At 39.8% G+C, this 26,885-nt stretch overlaps 2 protein-coding genes and 1 long non-coding RNA gene across 3 annotated transcripts in view; 1 reads left to right on the top strand and 2 right to left on the bottom strand.

Moving 5' to 3' along the window:
• Positions 1–26,885, bottom strand: part of UPK1B (uroplakin 1B) — a 490,606-nt gene that overhangs the window by 268,757 nt on the left and 194,964 nt on the right. The window lies entirely within an intron of this gene.
• IGSF11 (immunoglobulin superfamily member 11) overlaps positions 1–26,885 on the top strand; it is a 197,537-nt gene that overhangs the window by 107,002 nt on the left and 63,650 nt on the right. The gene's annotated exons all lie outside the window — the stretch shown is intronic.
• Positions 12,709–13,882, bottom strand: LOC138147523 (uncharacterized). The gene is made up of 2 exons (XR_011164828.1): positions 13,517–13,882; positions 12,709–13,301 (listed from the first exon to the last, which is right to left on the bottom strand). It is a non-coding gene; the product is annotated as an uncharacterized lncRNA (long non-coding RNA).

Below are 26,885 nucleotides of genomic sequence, written 5' to 3'. Positions count from 1 at the left end.
TGATTCTACTTCCTGCCAATTTGTCATTGAAAAGCTTTATGGGGCTGTGATATTGCTTTCCTTGGCAGGTTTAACCCCTTGTGAAGGATGAGGCGATGACCCTAAGCAAGGCTAATCTCAGGTGAAGAGTTGTTCAGTGACTTGAGGGGCTGATGTTCATTTGTTCTCAAACCCCTTGCCCAGCTTCCTTCTCTGGTACTTAAAATTTCACAGAGTGGCAGGATTTGAAAGAGAGCCCATTCACTGGTGATGTAGTTCAGCCCATGTTGGAAAGGAATCTTCATGATAACTTAAGCAACAAATGGAAATAAGAAGTTTGGGTTAAGGTGTTGCTTCTAGTAATATTCTTTTCAACTATAAACTATGTGGTTTCTAGTAATATTCTTTTAAACTTTGGGAGAGGTAATGTATCTAGCCAGTATTATCCATCAGTACCTTTCCAGTGGATGAATTTATCAACGATTAGCCAGTTGGCAGCCTTATATATCTCTGAGTGACATAAGATAAAAGCCCAGTAAGGGGTAAAAAGGTAGAAAGGTAGAAGAAGAGAGATCAGGTCAAGGAGTAGATTACTGCACAAGATAGGGGTGCATTAGTGAAGGTAGTGGGTCTAATTAGGAAGAACATGATTTGAGCATGGCATGGGAAGGTAAGATGGAGCCAAAGACAGTCTTTACCTCTTTGGGATTTGCATAAGGATGGTCCTGATCCTGACCCATGTGGGCTGTATAGCTGCTGTATCAGAGAACTCTATCCATTATAATATTCTACCCAAAAGATTTTTCTTAGTGCCTGAGAATTGTATTCCTGGAGGAATGGGGGCACCTTCACAAAGGTTTGCAATATTTCTACCAAGTGGAATAATAATAATAATGATAGCTGGCATTTATATAGCATATTAAGGTTTGTGCAAATTCTTTTTGTAAGCATTATCTCATTTTATCCTTACTACAACCCTGTGAGGTAGGTGCTACTGTCACCCCCATTTTACATATAAACTGAGACTGAGAGAGGGTAAGTGACTCGCCTAGGATCACACAGCTAGCAAGTATCTGAGATTGGATTGGAACTCAGGTCTTCCTAACTCCAGGTGTAGGGCTGTGTTCACAGTGGCACCTAGTTGATAACCAGATAAATGAGGACACTTCCTTATTAGATTTACAGATTGAATGTCTATCCACATTTTAGCCATATCAGTTTGGTAGAGGGGAAATATCCTTAGATTTGAATTCAGGATCTAGATTTGATTTGTAGTTCTCTTACTTACTGGTTTTATGATCCCTCACCTCTCAGGGCCTCAGTTTCCTCACCTTGACGTTGTTGATCACCCTCTTCTCCTTGATATTTTCTTCTTTCTAGGTTTTTGTGACCCTATTCTTTCCTGACTCTCCTCCTACCTTTGTTATTATTCCTTCTCTATCTTTTTTCCTGGATCTTCATCCAGGTCATGCCCACTAATTGTGGGTGTCCTTCAAGGCTTTGACCGATCCTCCTGTCTTCTCCTTCTATACCATTCCCTTGGTGATCTCTTCCTGTGGATTCAATTATCATCCCTATGCTGATTCTCAGATCTATTTATCCAGTCCTAACCTCTCTGCAGACCGCCAGTCTCTTATCTCTAAGTGCCTAATGGACATCTTAAACTGGATGTCCTGTCAACATCTTAAACTCAGCATATCTAAAACGGAACTAATCTTATTTTCCCCTAAGCCCTCTTCCTAATTTTCCTATTATTGATTACTGTTGACATCACTATCCTCCCTGTCACCCAGACTAGCTCCCTAGGCATCATCCTTGACTTCTCACTCTCACTCTTCCCCCAATCAGTTGTCAAATTATGTTGAGTCTCCCTTTTCAATATTTCTTCACATAGACCACATTCTCTCCTCTGCCATTCTGCCATTCTGGTCGAGGTCCTCATCACTTCATACTTGGATTAACCCACAGCTAAAAAATGCCACCTTTTATAAGAAGCCTTTCCTGCTCCCCTTAGTGCCAGTACCTTCCCACTTTTGGTTTTCTTCAAATTATCCCACATATATCTTATTTGTGCATAGTTGTTTTCAGGTTCTCCCTGTTTAGACTTGAAAGTAGGGACTACTTTTTGCCTTTTGTGTGTCCCCATTGCTTAGCACAGTTCCTGACATATATTAGGTATTTACTAAATGCTTATTGACTAACTGTGATTTTTAGGTCTGATGGTCTATAGTCATAGCTTTATTTCAGTGGATGAGAGTTATTCTCAAAGTTGTACTATGAGAACTAAGTTTCTTTACCACTTCACTAATGTGAAATCTGGTATCTGAAATTGTGGAGAACGAGCCATTCTGGAGAAGAGAATGTTCTGGATAGCTTGAAGGTTTTGACACTTCAACATTCTAAACATTTATGGACCTGGTGATGAATTAAATGTCTTTTTTTGGGGGGGGGAGGGGTCTAAGGACCATTGATTTGGAGTGATTCATTTTAAATCTGATTGTAAGTAAAGAATCTTTTTTGGCTACAGCAACTTTACATAGCTTAGAGGGATTAGAAATCTGCCTTGATTTGGGGTCATACATCTTACAAAATGGCTTAGTAAAGCTATCGTAAATGATGTTACTCTTAAACAGCTTTAGATAACTTATAGTCCAAGACTGTTGGAAGAATTTGAGTGCTTGATTATTCTGAGCCTTGATATAATAAATGTCAGGGGAACCAGTTTTAAAGGGTTCCATCACATTTTCCTATGCTTGCTCTTTTGCAAGTCAATCAATCATTCAGTATACATTTGTTAAGCACTTACTGTATATTGTCATAATAAATCTGCAGTTTAAAGAAACTGAGACACAGAGGTATAAGCATAATCTGTTTATTAGTGAGGCTAGCATTTACCAGCAATAGAAGTCAATGATCCCTCAATAATCAAAGACCCACCCATACAATCAGAGCATCTTTTCATATAGTCTAGTTATATATATTCATTATATAATGTCAACTAGTGCCAGCTAAACTAAAACTGTGATTGGTCCATAATTACACTGACTTGCAAAAGGGGTCTTCCAGAGCCCGTGGTAATAGGGACACAGAATTAGTCCCCAATTCCATAGTCCCCTGTAATAAAGAAATCCAATGCTGGGAAAATCATCCCATGACCAGGTTGAATCGTTTTTCATTCATTTTCCTTATCTCCTTTAAGAGGCAAGTTTGCTTAAAGTGATATGCATAGTCTCCTATCAAGTATCATACTGTCACGGCCTATACAAATAGTTCTAAATCTAAGCCTTTAGGAAGTGATCACAATGGTTATTACTGTGATTAATAAAACTCTTAAGTACTAATCAGTCAATGATCAATAATCAGTTTCACTTGCTAACTGTACCTATAGATGCCTTTCCTCTTTTAAAGTTAGCATGATTTTCTTAGAATTCTGCCTTTTACCTTTCTTTAGTGGAAAAATGCGAGATTCTTCATGTATTGAGAGTGAAGTTGTCCAGAATGTTACTTCTTTTGAAGAATATTATTATTAAATGTGTTATGTATTCACCAACTTTTATGTCCACAAGACATAATTTAACATTTTCACTATGATTCAAGGTCAATGGCATAAGTATGAGCTATTTTGGAGCACAGAGGGATACCCAACTGTGCTGTGACTAAGAGGTAAGTCCTGTGCAGTTGTCTAGGGCACAGAGAAATGAAATGACTTGCCCAGGATCGCAAAGTGAGGAAGACTCAGAAGCAGAATGTGAACCCAGGTCTTCTTGCCTCCATGCCCAGCACTCTACCCACTGCCTCACAGCGCCCTTTTAATTATCATGCTGTGGAGATACTATAGATGCAGATGGAATTGATTCAGCAAGAACTTATGGAATCTCCTTTGCATGTAGGATGGTAGATCTGGTGTAGGACATAAGAGCCTTGAGTTTCTGGAAGAAAGCCCTTTTTGTTGCTTGTTTTCTTAGTTGTTCACCTCTTTCTCAGGAAGGATGTGCAGCTATAAGATTGCCTGGGCAGTATAGCATGGCTGTTTTTCTGTAAATTAATTAATGAATAATAATAAAATAAACACAACCAGAAGTAACTTTTCCCTAAGTATTTGTCTTGCCCTCTAGAAGAGAATCCTCAGACTGTTCACTGTTTCTACATGTATTCACTGATTTGTAAGTAGTATTCAAAACATTATATCTCCATCTCTAATTCAAGGAACTCACAAGCACCTTTGTATCCAACAGCTCATAGCTACTCTTCTGTCTTAGCCTTTGAGAAATCCTTCTCTGGGATGACCTGAATCCACTGGCTGGGGATACCAGCTCCCTCTTGGAATTAATTTAGGTGTCACTTGGTTTTTTGGCCTTTGGGCCTTTCCCCCTTCACAAATTTCTAAATCTTCTCTATCTTTTTTTGGTCTGCAAGCCCACTTGACATCTTGCCTTCAGAGATCTTCCCTACCTGACCTCTTTTTTTCTTTTTCCTCTTCTGTTATCACTGCCTCAGTTACTGGATGCTCTGTCTGGCTATTAGAAGTATATATAAACTGTCCCAGACTGGATGGTGGCCAAACTTTCTAATCACTATTTAATTGAAGATTCTAAAGACCTTATCAATCTGGGAGAGCAAGGAATAGGTTACTTGTCAGGTTTGTGGAAAAGGGAGGAATTTATGACCAAACAAGAGATAGAGAGCATTACGAAATGCAAAATGGATAATTTTGATCACATTAAATTGAAAAGTTTTTGTACAAATAAAGTCAGTTTAACTAAGATTATGAGGGAAGTGGAAAAGTGGGAAAAAATTTTACAACCACTGTCTCTGATAAAGGCCTATTTCTAAAATATAAAGAAAATTGAGTTATGTTTATAAGAATACAAGTCATTCCCCAATTGATAAATGGTCAAAGGATATGAACAGGCAGTTTTCAGAGGAAGAAATTAAAGATATCTATAAACATATGAACAAATGCTCTAAATCACTATTGATTAGAGAAATGCAAATCAAAACAATTCTGAGATACTACATTTCACTGGCCAGATTGCCTAAGATGACAAAACAGGAAAATGATGAATGCTGGAGAGTATGTGGAAAAATTGGAACACTAATGCATTCTTGGTAGAGTTGTGAACTGATCCAACCATTCTGGAGAGCAATTTGGAACTGTGCCCAAAGGGCTATAAAAAAGTGCATACCCTTTAACCCAGCAATACCATTTCTAGGGCTGTATCCTAAAGAGATCATACAAGTGGGAAGAAGACCCATTTGCACAAACATATTTATAGCAGCTCTTTTTGTGGTGGCAAGAATTGGAAATTAAGTGGATGCCCATCAACTGGGGATTGGTTAAACAAGTTGTGGTATATGAATGTAATGGAATACTATTGTGCTATAAGAAATGAGGAGCAGATGGACATCTTAACATCCTGGAGAGACTTATATGATTTGATGCTGAGTGAGGGGAGCAGAACCAGGAAAGCTTTGTATACAATTACAGACACATCATATTTGTGGCTACTAACTTTGATAGACTGGGGTCCTCTCAGCAATGCAAGGTAACAAGACAATTCCAAAAGACTCATGATGGAAAGGATTGCCACATCCAGAGAAAAGAACTATGGAGTTTGAATGCAGATGGAAGCTAACTACTTGCTCTCTCTTTTGTGTTTAGTTTTGTTTCATTCCTTCTTTATTGTTCACTTCATTGGTTATAATTCTTCTTTGCAACCTGACTAATGTTTAATGTGAAGGTATTTGTAGAGCCTAGATCGGATTGCATGACCCCATGGTGGGGGGAGGAGACGGAACTCTAAAACTTGTGGAACTGAATGTTGTAAACTAAAAGTAGATAAACAAATTTAATAAAATAAAATAAAATAAAACAAAGACCTTATCCATGGACTCATTCAGGTTGGAAGCCTGATGCCACTGCTTCTAAATTACTTGTGAACTTGGTAGAGAATGATTCCTAGATTATTATATGATCACTTGACTAATTACACATCCTTGGAAGGAGGGGATAGAAAGAGCCATCAGGCACAATTGAGGTTTGACTTCCATTACTTATACCTCATGGCTTCCTTGGTCTGTTTGAAGACTCACTTGAAATGTCACTTTCTGCAAGTGGCCTTCCCCCATCTCACCCTCCTCCCACTCCCCCAGTCGTGGATTACCTTCTGTTTATATTATATATATCCTGAGTTTAAGTAGTTACCTGCATATTGTTTCTCCCTTTAGAGTACAAGTGCCTTGTGTTGCCTTTCTTTGTATGCTCAGTACTAGGTCAGTGAATCTTCATTGAGGTTTGTTAACTATTACCTGAAAACTTGCATATAATACACATTCAGAAATACATTTGGGCTCCTTCCCATCTCGTATAGCATAGTGCCCTGGCACATAGTAGGTGCTTCATAAATGCTTTTTGACACACTGCTTTCGTTTTTTTCGTGGAGTGTCATGCAAGAGTATCTCACGTCACCTGCAGACTTCTTCATCGTGAAAAGGTGATACCTCTGCAGATTGGCTACCTGGCCACTATTTTCTTCAGGCTCTCCTTAATTTTAACTGAATTCCAGGGACAAGCAACATCAAATGTTGCATCTTTAGTGTTACAACAGGGTTGAGAGTCCTGTACAGAGTCAATTGTGTTTTTTTTCTTCTGTAACAATATTTCATGGCCCAGTTGACATATTGGTTATATTAGCATGTAGGAAAATAATAAAAATGTCAGCAGACCATAATGCTGCTTCTTCAGAGTGGACTTTACATCTGCCCATGGGTAGGATTGTTTGGCTGTCTCTGTTTTCACTGCAGGTACAAAGGGTGATAAAAAAAATTACTTGTGCTATTACTGTAAGCAACAAATATGTCTACAGTGCCCTGGATTCTATTTTATAAGATTGCTATAGCAGCATGAGGACGTGGAAGATAGGCTGTTCCTTCTGTGATTAAATCTGGGAACCCTGGATTCATCTGCACCGGCACCTGTTCCATTTCCTCAGCACTGCAGAACTGTTCAGAGGAGTTCTCCAAAAAAGCCACAAAATTATTTTGTACCATCTCAGATAATCAAATGGACCTGCGATTTTAATTCAGGTGTTTCCTCTAATAATGGAGGTTGAAACCCAGGCATGTCTGCCCATCCTTTACAACTCTTGTCAATGTCCTCACAGAATTTAGCACTGGGAGTTCACCCAAGGGGCTGCAGACCTTCCTTGCTTCCTCCCAACATCATCAATTGAACACTGGCTGTTCACCTCTCATTCTGCTCTCACACTCACCATATGTTCCTTACCCTAGCCTTCTTTTTCTGTCATGCAATTTTTTGATGACATCCTTTACTGCTGTTCTTAACCTTCTTGGTGGTATGTTGCAGCCTGCTTGCCCCCAACCATGTGCCTTTCCGTTGCCCTCTGTGTAGTGCTCATTTTTTATTTCTTTCAGGGCAGTGGTATTCCGGTCTCATTACTGTATAGCAATTTTGAAGTGGTAGGTTTTTGCTGTTATGGGAAACTTGAGGTCAGTAAAGATGCTTTTTAGTTTCCTGAAAGCAATTCGGTGCTCTCTCCTCTTCCTTTTTTCTCTCTCTCCTCCCCTCTTCCCCTCTCTCTTATGTCTCTCTCTGTCTCTGTCTCTCAATCTCTCTGTCTCTCTTTTTCCTTTTCAGCTCTGTGCCCATGTGTATTAACTGTCCCAGATATGCTTGGTGTTGGACAAGCTTTGCAGGATGCCTTCTGGATTAGGGATTTGTAATGTTTCTTGTGTAATAGACCCCTTGGAGCCTCTGGACCCCTTCTCAGAATTATGTTTTTAAATGCTGTAATGTAATGCCAAGCAAAGGCAACTTCCCAAGGTTCAAAATACCAGCATAGGTGCTCTCCATTTTATTCAGTGACAAACCAAGAACAGAGAAGATCAAAACATGACATCATTCAAAATACAGCATTTACTAAGGGTGATTAAACAATCTCCAAGTACTACCCCACCCCAGGACCTTCCAATCATTCAATCAATTACAAAGTCCAGGTTCTAAATACTACTCCACCCCTAGGCTATACCTTCATTTAGTTCACCACAAAGCCCCTCTTCTCAAATGGAGTACATTCACTTGTTCAACCATAGAACACAAAAAGGTCAAAAGTTCCCCACCCCTGGATCACAATTGAATCTACCCCAAAGTTACATCAAGTTTAAGCACAGCACTTAATACCCAAATGGAGGTCTTTTCTTCATCTTGACATGAGGCAAGTTCTCAGCAATCTTAGTTCCTGGGGAGACAAGGCTTAGCAAGGCCACAAGATACATTGCCAGTCTCTTCATTAATTCATCCTCTGCCTGTAGAACAGTCCTAGAACCCCCGAAAACATTAGCAAAACCCTCTCCCAGGATTTCTGTAAACATACAACAAGAAAATCCTTCTTCAGGGCTTCTGAACCAACAGAAAGGTTCCCAGACCCCTGCAACAACAGCACTGTCCTTCACCAGTGGACAGTATTCACTCTCTGTCTGCAGGACAGTCTCCAGACCCCTGCAACAACAGCACTGTCCTTCACTAGTGGACAGTATTCACTCTCTGTCTTCAGGACAGTCTCAGGGCTTCTTAACCAAAAGCCAGGTTCCAGGACTTCTTCAACAAAAGGACTGTCTTTCACCAGTGGACAAATCTGGCAAAACAACGTCAAAACAGACAGACAAAGTACCAGCAAAACAGCCATGTCTCCTCAGTCCTTGGCAGCTCTGGGGGCAGGTCTCAAAAGTCCAGGGCGATTCAAAGTGGCCCCCAGCAATCCTTCTCAGTCTCTCTGCCTCCACGTGGGTGCTGCTTCCAAAAAGTTCTTCTGCCTCTCTCTTGTGTCTCTCCAAATCTACATCACCAGCTCCTCCCAGTTCAGGACTTTCTTTTCACATCAACAAGTCCATCCCACAGGTGGGATTAACAAGCTCTGGGTTTTAACACAATCAGTTTGAAAACCAAGCCAATACAGGGGAATCTTTAATTGCCATTACTATCACAAATGCATAAAATAAAGTACATAAGATTACGAAGGAAACCAGTTATTTTTGAACACAGTGAATAGAGTATTAAAAAAAAACCCCACACATTCATGGACTTCTAGTAAAGAACCCTTGATTTTGATACATCCTAAAATCTGGGCATTAGGCATTTAAAAAATCTGTTTGGTCTTTTCTATGTTGATGGCCAGGTCAAACACTTTTGAGTAGTCACAGATCAGTTACAGGAGACTCCATAATGTCTTGGAGCTTGATGCAGTCAATACAGAATCATTCACCAAGCAGAAGCATCTGAAGGACTCTACCATCTAAGGAGAATCCATTAATATGGACTTTCTGTTGAAGCACGTCCATCACAGTGGTGAATATCTCCCTATTTTATGCCTTGCCTGATGCTTTTTATTGGTGGGTCATTGAACAGATTTGTTTCTGTTGAGATTTTTAAAGGAGTTTTTAATCATCTTAACATATAGATGGAAGATAACTTCTTATAAAAGAGACCATAACATGGCATTTTTTTCCCTACAGGGTTTAATGCTTTTTTCATAATCAGCTAAGAATCACCCCAGTGGGATTTTATGGGACCTGGTAAAAATGTGGTCTGTTTTCACATATTATTTGTAAAAGCTTGCTTTTTAACCCTAACAGCCATGTCATTGAGAATGTTGTCAACTAATAGGCATATTAATCTAGTAAAGGTGTTGTTTAGATGGAAGAGTAGATATGTAGGTTAGTAGTTTTCTCAGCCACCTTTCTTAGGACCAATATAGTCCCAAGTTTTTTTTTTTTATACTTTTAGTATTTACTTTATAAATTGTAAAATCCTTTAGTATCCTCAGAATCGTATCACCTTGAATACAGATTTCTTCTATATAAATTTGAGCCAGTTTAGCTGCTATTTTCTTTAATATATTTTTATTTAGTACTATTAATCTGTAAGTACCTCAAGGACTGCGATGTTAGTATCTAAATATGCTTGTTCCTCTGTCCTTGATGGGGAAAATAATTTGTTGTAATAATTTTTGCAAATCTTTTCCATTGTTTTGTTTATAGTTCTTTTTCTGTTTTCATCCTTCATCCCCTTTGAGATGATTTTGTGTGGTTGGCTATCTTGACAAGCTTTATTTTTTGACTGGATTCACCTCTAGTTTTTCCTTTTGTTTTATGAGGTGAAACTGCTCCTAAGGGTCCATCATTCCTTTTTCTAAGATTTTTACAGATGAAGTTATATTCTTAAATCAGTAGGTATAAGTATTGCCTTTTGGTAGCTTTTCTCTCCCTATTTGGCAAGTAAGTCAGATGTTTTCCATCTAACGTGCTTTCTGGGATCTCTCAGCTTTCTGTTTTAACAATTAATTTAAATAGCTAGATAGGTAAAACATTTGTTAAATGCTTACTGCATTCCAGGCACTGTGCTAAGCATTCAGGATACAAATACAAGCAAGCAAAACAGTTCCTTGCCTCAGAGAGTTTATATTCTAATGGGAAAAGACAGTAAATAAATGGGATTTGGAGAGGAGAGGGAGGGTGTTATGTGTAGCGAGGCATAGTCTGGAGATATCCTTGAAGTAGTATGGAAAACCTGGTTCCAGGAAAAGATAAGGCAAAAAAGCTCACCTATCAGAGCTAGGGAAGACTGGTTTGACTTATGGATGAAATTATTTTAGTTAGTGTTCAAGTTATTTCTGTTGTCTGTTTTCCATTTTTGATTTTTCAATAGCTTTTTAAAATAATTCAGGGTTAAATCTTCTTAATTATAAACTGCATTTTCTCTCATTGCTATTTTCTAATCTTATTTACTATAAAATTTGATCTTGGCTCTGATAAGTTGATGGTCTCACCGTGCATGGACAGTTGTCACAAAGTTATCAGATTGTATGTTGATTTTATTTGGGGGTCGTATCAGATTCTTAATAGGATTTCTCTACCACTTTGTCTTATGCAAGGTTGGCGCTTATGCTGCAACTATTTTCATGGTGGACTTTTTAATATTGTTTCTCATTAGAACTTCAGTAGATGATGACCAGATAGCCCAATTTCATGTAGCTTTTAGGTGTGTGATAGAACATGTTTCACTAAGGCATCTTGCTTCTCCTGGAGGAAATTGTGAACCATCTTCCATTTGGCTACAATTGCCTCCTTTCTTCTATGGATTGATATGATTCATCCTCTCTGGCAATATGACTTGTTGGTCATTCTACAAAGATCTCATATTTCTAATACCAACAGCCAAATTAAAAATTAATTTTGATGACCCAGAGACTGTATGACTCTTAGTATACTCTGCCACCATTACTGCAGAAACAGAGGAGGGCAGCACAGACCTGAGGGTTATAATTTGTTTGTGTGTGTGTGTATGTGTGTTTCATGAGTTTCCATGGCCAAAGAAGTTCCATCAATAAGTAGCTAGCCTATGGGGGATGTGCCGCCCCATGATTAGTTCAGCTGAACCTTAGAAAATAGACTGGCTTGTTTTCAGGGTCATATTGGAAGGTTTTCTAACATTAGAGAACCTGTGTTCCATTGGCCTTCCAGAACCCAGGATTCATCTCCGCATCAATAGGTATTGGAATGGGACTTTTGTGGAGCATCATGAGTTTATTTATTTATTTTTTTAAAGCAATTGGGGTTAAGTAAGTTGCTCAAGGTTACATGGCCAGTTTTTTTTGTGTGGGTGTTAAGTATCTGAGGCCGGAACTGATCCTGGGTCTCCCGACTCCAGGGCTGGCACTCTTACTAACTGCACTACCTGGCTGCCCCTATGAGTCTGGGTTTTTAAAAAAACTTTTCCATTACAGTATAGCCATCTCATGCCATGTGGTTTTTAAAATGCCAAAGCCATCATTTCAAAACTATAAGTTGCCCGATAAACTGCATTACTTATGAAAATAAACAACCTTTTTGCCTTTCAAGTAAGCATTGAGCCAGAGTTCTCCCAGATCTTTTTTTTTTAGTTGAAAGTCATGCATACAAAACTTGGTTCTTGATGCCTTAATTAAGCAATCATGAATGACAGTGCTGCTAAATAGATTTAGGTGACTTACAATCTTCAAAGAATTTGAACAAATGACTATTATAAGCTTTGATGGCATGGTAAATGAACCACAGGTTCACCTTCTCCTGTGCTTGCCCTTTTCAAAACATCTACGGATGTCTGTTCTCTTTCAGTATTAGCATGATTTTCTTACACTGTTGCTTTTGCTCTTTCATCAGAAGTTTAGAAACCAGGGTGTAAGGTAACGTCTCTGGTGCAGCTATTGCTTTGTTCTGTCCCTTGTGTATTCAGTTATAGAGGTGGTACTAGCTTGTTACAGTATAACTGTTGTCCTCCTCAAATGGCTGAAGTCTACAGGTTAGAGCAGGCCTGCACAAGTTGCAGGCCCCAAGGGCTGCCTGCTTACTGTCGGCCAAAGGATTTCAGGCAGCTGGTGAAACATGTAGAGGAAAACATCCTTTGTAGGTGGAGAAAATTGTTTGGCATATGCTGCACTGACCTGAGGGCCACAAGTTGTGCAGGCCTGGGTTAGAGTAATTTCCACTTTGCCCATTTGTACCTCCAGACACTTTTGAGGTAGATCTAGGTGACACCCCCTATCAAGCATCAGCCTCCTACCTCTCCCCCCTCCCCCACCACACACAGAGTAGAGGTTCCCTAAACTTTGGTTCAGGTGGCAGTTTGTTTTTTCTTCCATGAGGGAGTGTAATGTAATACCAAGCAAAGGCAACTTCCCAGGTTCGAAATACCAGCATAGGTGCTCTCTATTTTATTCAGTAACAAACCCAGAACAGAGAAGATCAAAACATGACATCATTCAAAATACAGCATTTACTAAGTGTGATTAAATAATCTCCAAGGCCTACCCCACCCCAGGACTTTCCAATCATTCAATCAATTACAAAGTCTCTGTTCCAAATACTTCTCCACCCCTAGGCTATACCTTAATTAAGTCCACCACAAAGCCCCTCTTCTCAAATGGAGATTAGTTTCCAAACATAAGTAAAATACATTCATTTGCTCAACCATAGAACACAAAAAGGTCAAAAGTTCCCCACCCCTGGATCACAATTGAATCTACCCCAGAGTTACATCAAGTTTAAACACAGCACTTAATACCCAAATGGAGGTCTTTTCTTCATCTTGACATGAGGCAAGTTCTCAGCAATCTTAGTTCCTGGGGAGACAAGGCTTAGCAAGGCCATAAGATACATTGCCAGTCCCTTCATGAATTCATCCTCTGTCTGTAGAACAGTCCTAGAACCCCTGAACACATTAGCAAAGCCCTCTCCCAGGATTTCTGTAAACATACAACAAGAAAATCCTTCTTCAGGGCTTCTGAACCAACAGAAAGGCTCCCAGACCCCTGCAACAACAGCACTGTCCTTCACCAGTGGACAGTATTCATTCTGTCTGCCGGACAGTCTCCAGACCCCTGCAACAACAGTACTGTCCCTCACCAGTGGACAGTATTCACTCTCAGTACTGTCCCTCACCAGTGGACAGTATTCACTCTCTGTCTGCAGGACAGTCTCAGGCCTTCTTAACCAAATGCCAGGTTCCAGGACTTCTTCAACAGGACAGTCTTTCACCAGTGGACAAATCTGGCAAAATAACATCAAAACAGACAGACAAAGTACCAGCAAAACAGCCATGTCTCCTCAGTCCTTGGCAGCTCAGGGGGCAGGTCTCAAAAGTCCAGGGCAATTCAAAGCGGCCACCAGCAATCTCTTAGTCTCTCTCCCTCCACGAGGTGCTGCTTCCAAAAAGAACTTCCGCCTCTCTCTTGTCTCTCCAAATCTACATCACCAGCTCCTCCCAGTTCAGGACTTTCTTTTCACATCAACAAGCCCATCCCACAGGTGGGATTAACAAACTCTGGGTTTTAATACAATCAATTTGAAAACCAAGCCAATACAGGGGAATCTTTAATTACCATTACTATCACAGGGAGGTTCTGTTCTTTGTCTAAGGACTGACTGTCTTCTCTATTGTCAGAGGATGCCTGTTGCCTCCTCCCCTGTCAACACTTCTAATCTCTGTTGCTTCTAATCTCCCCCACTCTCTCTTCTGCTTCTTTTTGCCTTTTTGTTTGCTTTCATTTGTATCTCTTCTGTCTTCTGTGACTTTCCTTGTGCCTCCTGTCTTTCATGAGAGAAAGACTGGCCGTTTGTGGGTACTGTCCACCAGTCTGAATTCTCATTTCCCTGTAATTAATGAACTGATCAGTCAAAAAAGTAGCACAAGTAATTTTCTGGTCTTGGGCTCTTCTCTGTTATTTGCCTTGTTGCTAGTTGCCCCAGTGGCTGCTGATTTGCTATCAATTGAGATGATGATGATGATGATGATGATTTACTGCCTGTTTAGGAAACATTCCAGGTTGCTTGAGGAAGGTGGTGAGGTTTTTTTTTTTTTTTGGTTTGTTCACTCATTTTTTTTTTTTTAGTGATAACTGAGGTTTTATTGTATTTCCTAGTATCTATAACAACCAAGGTGGTCCATTCTCTAGTTATACATTTGGTAGCTTCATTATTCATAATATGTATTTTCTACCTATAATTAACTAGATTTCCCATTATTATATGCTTTTGATACTTAATTTAGTAGTGATTTCCCCATTCTGAATCACCATAGCAACATCTCAGTCTCATCCAATAAGATGTTTGCTTTAGCAGTAAGTTAGATATAGTGTTATATACAAAATCTTGTTCAAAGCTGATACAGATAGTCATGGTCAGAAATTTGTGTGTTTTAATTGACTACTGAGCTTCTTATAAGTTTTATGCTGAATATATACATGCCCTTCCTAATTTTTTAGTCATCTAGTACTATAGCTACTTAGTGATCATTTTTTTCTTTTGAGGGAGTCTTTGATTTCAATGGTAGAAGGAACTTTCAGTTGAGGAAGTTTTCTCTATTAATGCTGATCAGAGACTGTTCTGGGATTTATAGAGAGTTAAAGACTTCTAGAGACTTATCTGGGTCACTGGGAGGTTAAGTAATTTGCCCAGAGTCACACAACCAGTATATATCAGAGGCAGGAACTGAATTAAGGTCTTTCTGCCTCAGAAGCCAGTTTCCTGGCCTTCATGCTGTCTTGCCTCTCTCATGATAATCATATTACTAATAATATGCATTTGTATGATGTTTTTCACCTTGTAAGATAACTTTTATGTTGTCTATGCTATCTGATCCATATGAGAATTCTTATGTTATCATGGCTTTACAGTGAAGGGAAACTGAGGTACTGGGAGTGTTTATAACTTGATTACATAGCTAGTTACTGATAGAAGCAGAACGAGATCACAGGTCTTCTGTTTTCTGGTCTATTCTTCATTGTCCCAGTCCATATGTCATTTTTGCTGTCTAGTTTATCCCAAGCTTGACACACAAGTATCATAAATTAGAAATTAAGGAGTCAAGTAGGAGCAATCCTTTGTTCTAGTTTTTGAGTGATTACATTTAAGAAACATTTATTGGATATCCATTGACTACAAGGCCCCATGCAAAGCACAGTGGGACACATAAAAAATATAATACCTGATCCCTAACCTTAAGAAAGTTACAAATAGGGGTGGCTAGGTGGCGTAGCAAATAGAGCACTGGCCCTGGGAGTCAGGAGAACCTGGGTTTGGATCCAGCCTCAGACACATAACACAAAAACTAGCCATGTGACCTTGGGCAAGTCACTTAACCCCGATTGCCCTCCAAAAAGCAAAAAAAAAAAAAGTTACAAATAAAAAAAAGATAAGACACGTAAACAGATAACTATAATACAAGGCGGAAAGTCATAAGTGACCAGTGAGAGAGAGGTCTGGGCTGTGAGGAATGATGTGTGAAGTCTGGCTTCCATCTGCCTAATCCAGGAGGCAGTAGTCAACCCCTCTAGGCTTCATGAGATACATCAGGTGCAAGTCCTCCATCTCCTGTGGTACCAGGATAGCTGGTTGTGATCAGGAGTGGTGACTTTGACTTAGTCTGGCCTGATTTTATAGTGGATGTAGCCATTCAGCTTTTGACTGATGTAACTATTGTCTAATCATTGGATGAAGTTGGTTTGTGCCAATATATTACTACATTGACATCATGACCTCGTGGTGAACATCATGTATTCTACAGACAAGTTATATCAAACTGGCTAAGTTGTCTTGACCAGCACAAACAACACATGGTTACCATAACTCATACTAACAGGATGTCTATGTGTTTTCATAGACTGCCTGTGTAAGTTATACTGACTGAGTACTTGGCATATGCATATTCATTGCAAGTTCAAAATGGAGTCACTTATGTCAAGAATGATATAAATTTGTAATAACTAGTTTCCAGAACCTGGTTTTGAATTCATATGTACTTGAATTAATGCTCTGGACCTAGATTCCCTCAGGATTTCTTCCGTGGGGCTGGCTGCTATTATCAGTCAGCCAGTCAGTAATCATTTAGTAAGCAGCTACTATATGCCTGGTACTAAATGCTAGGGGAACAAAAAGAGGCCAAAGACAGGAACATTGCTCTGTAGCCATAAATAAGTATAAAGGATGAATAGCAAATATTCTCAGCATGCTTGTTCCCCAAATCAAACCACCTCCCCACTCCACTGGAATTGGAAGAGTGTAAGCTCCTTGAAAGTAGGGATTGTTTCATCTTGATATTTGTATTTCCAGTATCTGACGTATAATATGTACTTAATAAATTTTTTTTTGATTGATTTATTGAAGTCCAGTCAATCTTACAATTGCTATCAATCTGTTACCCCCTCTAGTTGAGCAGAACATAGTAGATTAATTACTTGCCCCACAATGACCAAGAAAGGTGCTTGATTTCTTGGTCACTGCTCCTTTTAAAACTCCTGCCTCTGAAATGTTTCTGTTTAATGTGAAGTTCATTAACCTTGCCTAAGATAGAAAGATCATCTCTGAGCCCAAGTTTTGTGGGAATGAGCAGACATCCAGAAAAACATTCCTTAGACATGTTTTCATGTAATGTTTCTCATTAAAGTAATCGAATCATAGTAGTCTAGCTTTAGAGCTATTTGATGACCCTGGAGATCATCTAGTCCAGCAGTGGGGAACCTGTGGCCTTGAAACCATGTATGACCTTCTAGGTCCTTGGGTGCAGCCTTTTGACTGAGTCCAAGTTTTACAGAACAAATCCTTTTATTTAAGGGTATTTATTCTTTGAAGTTTGGATTCAGTCAAAGGGCTTCACTTGAAGACCTAAAAGGCCACATGTGGACTCAGGGCTACAGGTTCCCCACCCCTGGTCTAGTATAACCCATTCATTTTACAAGTGAACTGAGCCCGAGAGGGTGACTTGCCCAATATCACACAGGTAGTATGAGTCAGAGTTAGGATTTGAACTAATATGAAAACTCAAGTAGAGGACCTCCCTCTAAACCTGTCAATATTTCTACTTTACCTCTGTTTTTTTATTGCATAGAGGTGCTCACATGGCTTTTTGAAGGCCATGTCAATGGATCACAAGTCATGACAGGCCTTACCAAGTTGGAAGGGCTTTGAGTTTGGACCTGATGTTGAGCTATCCACCTGTTGTCCAAGATAAGAGAGACCCCCTCCCCCCATCGCTGGGTTGGCTACAGAATAATGATTAAAAATAATAATAATTCTTTTTGGTCATAGGTACTCTTGAGACTATTCTCTAAGTTGTAGTGGGGTTTTGATCTGCATGGTGGAGAGAATTGTCTATATGGATAAAATCACAGATCCTTGAACTTGAATGGTATTTATATGTGTGCTGCATGCATATTCCCTCTTCTTAACATGAACACTGGCACACAGTATGTGCTTAATAAATGTTTATTATCCAGGAAGGATTATCCAGAAAGCAAGTACATACCCACCTTTAATTAAACAACTATTTATTCAATGCATATTTAGGACATATTGCTGTACCAGGCACTGGGTAACCTGAAGATAAATAAGAATCTATACTTGCTCTCATGGAGATTTCACACAGGCATGGGTAGCTGTAGTGTAAAATGGAGTACATATCAAGTACATAATAGTAACACATTTATTTAATGCTTTGAAGTTTACATGACACTTCCTTTCAATAACCGTGCCAGGTAGGCACTGCAATTTCTATCTCTCTATCTGTCTATCCATCTATCTATCTATCTATCATTCTATCTGTCTGTCTATATTTACTCAGTGCAAATATGATCTCCATTTTATAGGTGAGGAAACTATGGCTCTGAGAGATTAAGAGATTTTCCATGGTCCTATAGCCAGTAATTGAGTCGGAAAGGATTTGAATGTAGCTCTAGAACCCTTTTCACTGGCCAAAAGATGTATAATAAATATATTGTGAGAGTTCTTTGGAGGAAAAAGATCATTTCTGATGGTTAAGAGAGGATATCTCTAAGAGATAATATTTCAGCTATATTTTAGACACGTTGTTTACCATAAGAGTTATAGTCTTGAAAAATTGAGTATAAATTTGACTTCTGTAAGTCAGTGGATTTTATTTATTTATTTATTATTATTATTTTTAAAGCAATTGGGGTTAAGTAACTTGCTCAAGGTTACATGGCCAGTTATTTCTGGATGTGGTGCTGAGTATCCGAGCCCGGATTTGACGACACTGGAGCCGGTGCTCTTACTCGCTGAGCCACTTGGCTGCCCCTAAGCAATTGGGGTTAAGTAACTTGCTCAAGGTTACACGGCCAGGTGTTTCTGGGTGGGTGCTAAGTGTCTGAGCCCGGGATTTGATCTCCAGGTCTTCTCAACACTGGAGCCAGTGCTCTTGCTCGCTGTGCTACCTGGCTGCCCCAAGTCAATGGATTTTAGATGGTATGGAGGAAGTGGCTATTTCAAGGAACCATGTGTTGAAACCCTGTTGTAAAATAAGGAATGAGCACTTATTTTAGAAATAATCAATGCCTTACCTTAAATTTGGCAAATCTGATTTTTTTTATGTAGTGTAATGAGGTTTTCTTTAAGTGGAAGCAAATCTATAGGCAGTCAGTGTTCCCCAAAAGGCACCCAGACTGTTTTTGTTGTAAGAACTCAACTTCTTCATGTGGCAAAGTTCAGTTTGAAAGCGCTTGTCAACACAACAAGTGAACAGATGCTGCAACATTAATGACAATGTTCAGTTGTTCAATTTGGTGACTATTTATGTTTCTGTGAGGTGCGTGTTACACTGGTGAGAATGGAAAATGGAAAAGAGAAAAAGTGCTCTGCTCATGAGCCTTCTTGTGGCTCCTGATTACCTCTAGGATAAAATAAAACATGTTGAGCCTGGCATTTAAGGCCCTCTACAATGTGATTCCTTTCTAGCCTCATATCCAGCCAAAATGAACTACTTCCTGTTTTTCAAACTCAGCAAGATGTCTTCTACCTTATTACATTTGTACAGGCCACCCCTATATATAACTGAAATTTATTTCTTGTCCTCCCAATGTGAATGTTTATCTTGCTTAAAGTCTAAGCTTAAGTGTGACCTTCATGAAATCTTCCTTGATTCTTGTACCCTTTGACATCCCCCAGCTAAAAATTATCCTGCCTCAGATTTTTCTAGATTGCTCTCCCAGATTTCTTCTTTTATGTTCATGTCATATCATGCCCCACAACTTCTTAAGCACAAGACCATATCATTATGAGGTAGCTTTTTAACTTCAAAACTCCAGCACTAAGATAGATGGTATAAGTAAAGTGAAATCCACAAATAATTGCTTGATATAATTTCTCCTGTAAAATTCTAATCCCCTTCTTGCATCTTTGTTTTGCTGGATTTGTTAACAAGAAACAAAATTTACTGACTTTTCCTTTCATTTTCTCCTTTCCCTTTTGGTGGATGTGTAAATGAGCAATGAAATGAGATAGGGAACAGATTGGAAGGGGGAAGAAGGAAAAGGACTGAATAATTTGCACCCAAAATAATCATCCCCTGAGGTTCAGCACTGTTTATTTAAGAACATATCAGGTCGTGCATCAGGCAGCTAATGGAAGGAGAAAAAAAAAAGAACTGTTGTGACCAAGTTTGGTCCTAGGGGCCTTTCTTGAGTCCTTGCTAAGTTGGAGAAAGTTGTTCAAACATGGAGGTGGCTTGGAGAAATATCCCAAATAGATGCATTTTAGGCGCAAATTGATTTCTCCCCAGTTAATGAAAGCAGATGGAGAGAGCCTTGAGACCATGTGCCACTTGGTCAGGGGTTGGTTTTCTGAACACAAGGAGGACTAGTTGATGCTCTTATGACTAGAAAATACCATGTACTTTGTAAATGAAAACTGGTAAAGGTTTGAAGATCAGGTTAGATTTGCAGATATTTGTTTGCCGTATTTTGGATAGCTCATTGCATAATTAATTTATTGACTAAAGTTTTTGTTTTTTTGATGGTGGTCTGCGTGCTGAAAAATATTCTCTTCAGAGCTTTTCTTTACTACTAGTGTTGGAGGTGGACCACTTGTCTTTCCATCACCGTTAATGCTGTTGATTGAACCTCTTTTTCTACCTTCTCAGCCACCCCCACATCTATTATAAAACCTGCTCAGATGGGAGGGGGTTTGGGGCTGATAGTTCAAGGACCTTACTGTCATGCCCTCAGGGAAAGCAGAACGATAAAGAGTCCAATTATTACATATTAAATTCCTGATTTGAGTTGTGAGAGGTAAAGTGGGAAAAAAATTCCATTTAATTTTACACTCAGTTGCTTGTGTCCTGCAGTTGGCCTTTATGGGACTTTGAGCGTTCAGTTGCTTCTTTCAGATTTATGCTTCTCAGGAAAATTCCTGAAGTCTAAAGAATGTTCATCATTGTTATGCTTATAGAGTGGCTATAATTACAATTTAATTATTCAGAAGCTGATTATCCAGTTTATGGATTTTCTGGACCCTTTGGATCATTACCTTCCTCCTGCTTTCTCTCTGTGTTAGAGTCGCCACCAGAGGCTCAGTGAGCCAGTCAGGTGAATGGCAGCTCAGGATGATAGGTGTTGGCTTACATTTATGTAGCACTTCTAAGATTTACAAACTGTTTCCCTCACAGTAACTGTGTGAAGTTAAGCACTGAATTAGTATCTCCAGTTTACAGGTAAAGGAATTGAGACTCAGATTAAACAGTTTTGCCCAGGGTTGTGCAACTTGTATGCGTCAGAGCCTGGATTGCAAGGCAGGTCCCTGGTCCTCTTGACCTATTCACTGCACTGCTCTTTACCTATGATAGAAGTAAATAGTAATAGTGTAGTTTTGTCAGTAAATTTTGGAATTGGAGAGGGCTCCAAGAAATGTTCCTTATGGGTTTAAGACTGGAAGGACCTCTCAGGTCTTGTAGCAGAACTTCTAATGATGAGGAAACTCCATTAAGCAGATGAAGGAACAGGCAGAAAAAGTTATATGTTATGATCATATGACATCTATTCATCCCTACCTAAAAAAAACTCACCTGAATTCCCCCCAAACACAGTAAGACATATACGTTATTTTCTGAGTTAACAGAATCCCTCACTGGTGGTGTCTCTTCTCTCACTAACTTCAGCTCAGACTTCACTCCCCCCTCCCCTCTTTCTGGAAGCACTCTCCTTTCAAATTCTCTTCTTCTCCAATTAGTAACACTTTCCCTTCAGTACGTTCATCATATTATGTTGATTACATCTTTCCTTTTATTTATAGTGCTATAAACTGAATTTACCTAGCTTCTCCCTCTCCTAGTCATCACTGGGTAAGTGTGGGTACAGACCAGACATCACTCCAAAGCAGAGATTCTTAACCTGTGGTCTGTGAACTTGATTTTAAAAAACTTTGATCATTGTATTTCAGTATAATTGGTTTCTTTTGCAATCTTATGTGTTATATCTTATGTATTTCAAAATATTATTCTGAGAAGGCGTCTGTAGGTTCCTCTCTACTGTCAAAGGGGTCCATGACACAAAAAAGCTTAAGAGTTCCTTCTCTAAAGCCATTCACTCACTGATGCCTTCTTGTATCTATAGCTTCTCTCTGAGGATTTGGACTGGGACCAGCTCTGGTCCATAGGCACAGGGGCAGGCACTGGGGATGGGGGAAGGGAATAGGACAGTAGTATGCTCTGGACACAGTTCAGTCCTGAAAGCACAGATGTCTCTCTCTCTCTCTCTCTCTCTCTCTCTCTCTCTCTCTCTCTCTCTGTCTCTCTCTCTGTCTCTCTCTCTGTCTCTTTTCTTTCTCTTCTCTTCTCTCTCTGTCTCTGTCTGTCTCTGTCTCTGTCTTTCTCTGTCTCTCTCTCTCTGTCTGTCTGTCTCTGTCTCTCTCTCTGTCTTTCTCTCCCTGTCTCTCTCTGTCTCTGTCTCTCTGTCTCTCTCTCTCTGTCTCTCTGTCTCTCTCTCTCTCTGTCTTTCTCTCTCTCTCTGTCTCTCTCTCTCTGTATGTGTATGTGATGAGCACACAAAGAAGTTGCTCTTAATAACCACAACTGTCATTGCCTCCAGCTAGCAGGGTGGTGCTGAATCAGAGGGGGGCAAGTGAGGAGGATTCCAATGAAGTATTTGCAAAATTAAAGGGGTACTGAACCTTAGAGGGTGAAGACGTGTTGTGTCTGTACATAGCCCTTTTATTGGGGAGGCTGGAGGGAAAGGGAAGGAGGAAGGCTACTGAATACCAGTCATACTGCCAGGCTGTCAGCCAGCACACATAGGGGGTAATTGAACTATTTTAGAGAAACTTCAAGCAATGCTGGGAGCTACATAGAGTGTCTCCAGTTTCCCTAGGCTAGTGTTGCAGATGCCAAAGAAAACATCCATCCACACCCCACTGAGGACAAGATAAATGTCCACCCATCTCCCCTTCTCTTACCATATTGATAAATTCTGGACTGAAACTAGAGTTGGAAACCTCAAGCAGGGGTAGAGAAGCTGGGCAAGCTGCAGGACCGGGATCCTGTTGACTTGGCACTCAGCTGATGCCACTGTCTCCAAGACACTAGGAAAATATTACTTCCCCTTGCTCATCCACTTGGCCCCTCATTACCTTGACCCTTTGGTGTCCAGTAGAGGTAGTAGGATTCAGTGGAGCTTAAAAAAACATTCATTAAACATTTATCATATGAAAAGACACATACACACAAAATCAAGACAGCCACTGCTGTAAAGAAAAGCTTACCTTCTACTGACTCTAAAACTCTGTTACTGAGATGGCTGTACTCCTCTCTAGTCCTCTGGAGCTTCCTCATGTGCTGCCTTTGAGGACCAGCTCTCGCCCATTGTCACACTAGGGAAAGGGAGAAGGAGAGCAGTATGTGCTGGACTCAAGTGGTCAGTCAGTGGGTTGCAGAGGTTCAATGGAATTGCCCCCACTCTAAAGAAACTTATCATCTATGAGCTCTAAAATACTATCATGGTCTCATGGAATGTGTGTGCTTTTCTCCAGTCTTAGACCTGTAATTTTCTCATACATTGGCTCCATAGTGGGTTGGGGGATGAGGTGGAGTGTCTTTTCCTTGAGGAAAAGGGATCTTCCTGGTGCCTCTGGAAGCTTAAGTATCAGAAAAGACTGTAATCTAACCTTCCCAGTGACTTCTTTGGGGTAATACATACCCGTTACTTTGGAAGCTTGGGAATAGCGCAAGTTATCTGAAATACAGATATAGATATTTCTTCTGATAATAAAGAAAGGGGTTACTGGCTAATTTTAGGAGACAGGAACCCAAGATAATAGGATTCAGAGCTGAAAGGGGCCTAGTCCAACCTTATGATTTTGTCAGTGCCTAGAGAGAGGAAGTAACTTGTACATGGTCATATGAATAATAAGCAACACTGTCAGAATTCACATTAGGGTTCCCCGACTCCACATCCAGTGCTCAGCTCACTAATTTCCTTCCTGTCCTTGGATACCTATTTTATTTTGAAGACTGCTTTTCAGTACCTTGCCCAGGCTAGAACTAAAGAGCAATTAATTAAGAAAAGGGCAGTCTAATTAAGGAAAATGCACACTATAACTCAGAAAATCTATTGTCATGAACCTAAGTAGGTCAGAACCGGTTGTTATTCATTGAGGGGGATTGGTTCTAGATTTCTGAGTACTAGAGATTTGCATGTTAGTGACTTTTTTATAGGGTCAGAGGACTCAGAGCTGGACGTAACCCTATATATTATTTAACGCCACACTCCTGTTTTATAGTTGAGGAGATTGAGGTGGGGAGGAAAAGAAAGAAAGGAGTCTCTGAGGAAAATGTCAGGAGTGTGAATGCTACAGCTGCCTTTCTCTTCTTCCTTTTCTCCCCTTAGCTGTTGGTCCTGCTACCAGTGATTCAAGGTGTTTTTACCTGTCTTGCCTGTTGTTGAACAGTCAGGACAGTCCTCTCCTGTACCTCAGTTTATTGAAATAGATACCTCATGTTTTAACAGAAGAAGCAACAAAGACCAACCAATCAGTCTGCAAGTATTAAGTGCCTCCTCTGTGAAGCTATAAAGAACAAAACAGCTCTTACTCACAGGGAGCTCACATTCCATTGTTAGAGTTAAGACATTCAGGCTACTACTGACTACAAAAGCTGCATCATACAGAGGATTAGTATAATGGAGAAAGAGCTGGCCCTGGAGTCAAGGGACTCAGGTCTAAATCTGGTATCTGATGCTTACCTCTGTGACTTTGGGGAAGCCTTGAGTCTCAATTTCTTTGTATGGAACATCAAAGGTTGGACTAGATGGCCTCTGAGGGTCCTCCCAGCTCTAGATGTGTGAATGGTATATGACGTTTTTGGAGTCAGGGAACCTGGGGTTCAAATCCCAGCTCACCACTTATCTTTGTGACTTGGACCGCTCTGTTTGCTGCTCTGTGCCACAGTTTCCTCATTTGTAATATGAGGGGAATGGATGATAATCTCTAATGCTCCTTCTGGCTTTAAAAATTGTATAATTTTGTGAAGTGGGTAACACTAAATTAGAAAATAGGAAGACCTTTTCTGCGGCTCTGGTTAAGAAGGACCGCTTCCCATGAAAGACCTTCCTTGATATTGTCCAGTTATTATTAATGCTCTCTCCACCAAAATGATTTTGTATTTATTTATATATTCTTTTAGTTAATTATCTGTATATGTAAATATAATAAAATGTAAGCCCCTTGAGGGTAGAAATTGTTGAGTTTTTGTCTTTATATCCCAGCACCTAGAATATAACCTGGCATGTAAGGGGACATATTCCATTGAACTGAATTATGAGAAGTTCTTTTAGTGCTAGTCTATCTTCTTTCCTTATTCCTTTTTTCCTTTTCAATATTAATTGTTGGTTCCATGGTAATCCCCAACTTTGGATGGCAGTCACTATTCATCCACCATATGCACTTGGAAGAGAAAGTTAGGTGGCATCATGGGGTAAGAGTTCTAGATTTGGAGTCAGAAGGACCCAAGTTCAAATCCTGCCTCAGACACTTCTTAGCTGGTGACTTTGGGCTAACCAGTCTCAGTTTTCTCATATATAAAATGGGGGTAACAGTGCACCTACCTGCCATCATAGGTCATAAAAGATGATAGGATTAAGGGCTGGAAGTGACCTTAGAAATCAGTTTTTCCTTATAATTGAGAAAACTGAACCTAAGAGGCTTTTCTAATCCCACTCAATACTAGCACCTTCCCCTTGCTGATTATCTCCATTTTTCCAGTTCTGCTTGTTGTCGTCTCTTCTATTAGACACGAACTCCTTGAGAAAAGGGATTTTTTCTTCTTTTTTGTCTGTCTTTCTATCCTGTTGTCAGTGCTTAGTAGAGTATCTGGCACATATTAGGTGCTAAATAAATGCGGGTTTACTGATGATCTCACCCTTGTCTGTCGTAAAGGTAATATGTTGTCAAGCTGAGAGTCTGACTCAGTTCCTCTTGGTCTTGAAATCCATTACTCCCAACACCTCATCATTTGAATCCTAATTGACCCCTATTATGTCTTCCAGTCTCTTTCCTTACACAATTCATATTTCAGTCAGATCATTTAATGAATCTCTCATCTCTCCAGTGTGACTGGACAGAATCTAACTCATTTCTAGCTTCCTGTCTTGTGCAGTTCTTGCCCATGTCCTTCCATAAATCCTTTGCAAGGGATCCAGCCTTTGTCGGGGAGGGTCCTTCTCTAGATCTCTTGACATTGCATGGATCCCAGCTGAACACACAGCCTACCCCTCAGTTATCCCTTGTTCAGTGCATGCCTGATCTACTTCCTTTTATAGTAACAAATCTCTGAGAAGTCCTTTCCTCTTTCCTCTATGTAGTTATTGGTTGATGATGAGCCATAGCCTCCTAATACCATGTCCCTTGCCCAGAATACATTCTCTAGGTGTGCTCACTCCTCTCTGAAGTCTTCCCAGTTTTCCCCCAACTTTCCTCAGGTTTCTGACAGCACTTTATCTGAATCTTGCCTTTATCTCTATCTACCTTGTTCTACTTTTGCATTTATTTGTGTACATGTTATACCTTTTCTGGCAGATGGTGAGAGCCTTGAGGGAGTGCATAGCATAGTGCCTTGCATACATCAGGCACTTAGTGAAAATTTGCTTATCAGAATTAAACTTGTCATTCCTTTTATTAGATTGTACATTTATTGGGGGTGGTTGCTAATCAATTACTTGTTCAGTTGTTGAATTAATATGTTTTAGCAGTAGTTTCAATTGCTTTGCGGTTTCTCTTTAGGGGAGGGGGTCTTTAATGGCAGAATACACTCTTTGCTGTCTGGGGTTATATTAAGTGTGGCTTTGCCTGTTGACAGGGCGATATAGAAAATGACCTTTTAAGATCCCATAGAAGTCTTATGACTTCCTTAAATCCAACTAATTCTCTGAACTTTTGAGACAGTGAATTAATTCTGGTTGCCCTATTGCTCATCTCTAAATTACCCAAATACATGTTGTTGTTTTTTTTTAAGATGAAAACACTATGTATCATAAATGCAAGTGTTGCATGTTTTGTGGAAGACTTTTTGTAAAATTTGG

Source organism: Petaurus breviceps, unplaced genomic scaffold, assembly GCF_028583685.1.
Source record: "Petaurus breviceps papuanus isolate PSGF00001 unplaced genomic scaffold, PetGlider_PUasm1.0 90792, whole genome shotgun sequence".
In the NCBI taxonomy this organism is placed as follows: Eukaryota; Metazoa; Chordata; class Mammalia; order Diprotodontia; family Petauridae; genus Petaurus; species Petaurus breviceps.
This window is presented reverse-complemented; position numbering and strand designations above follow the sequence as displayed.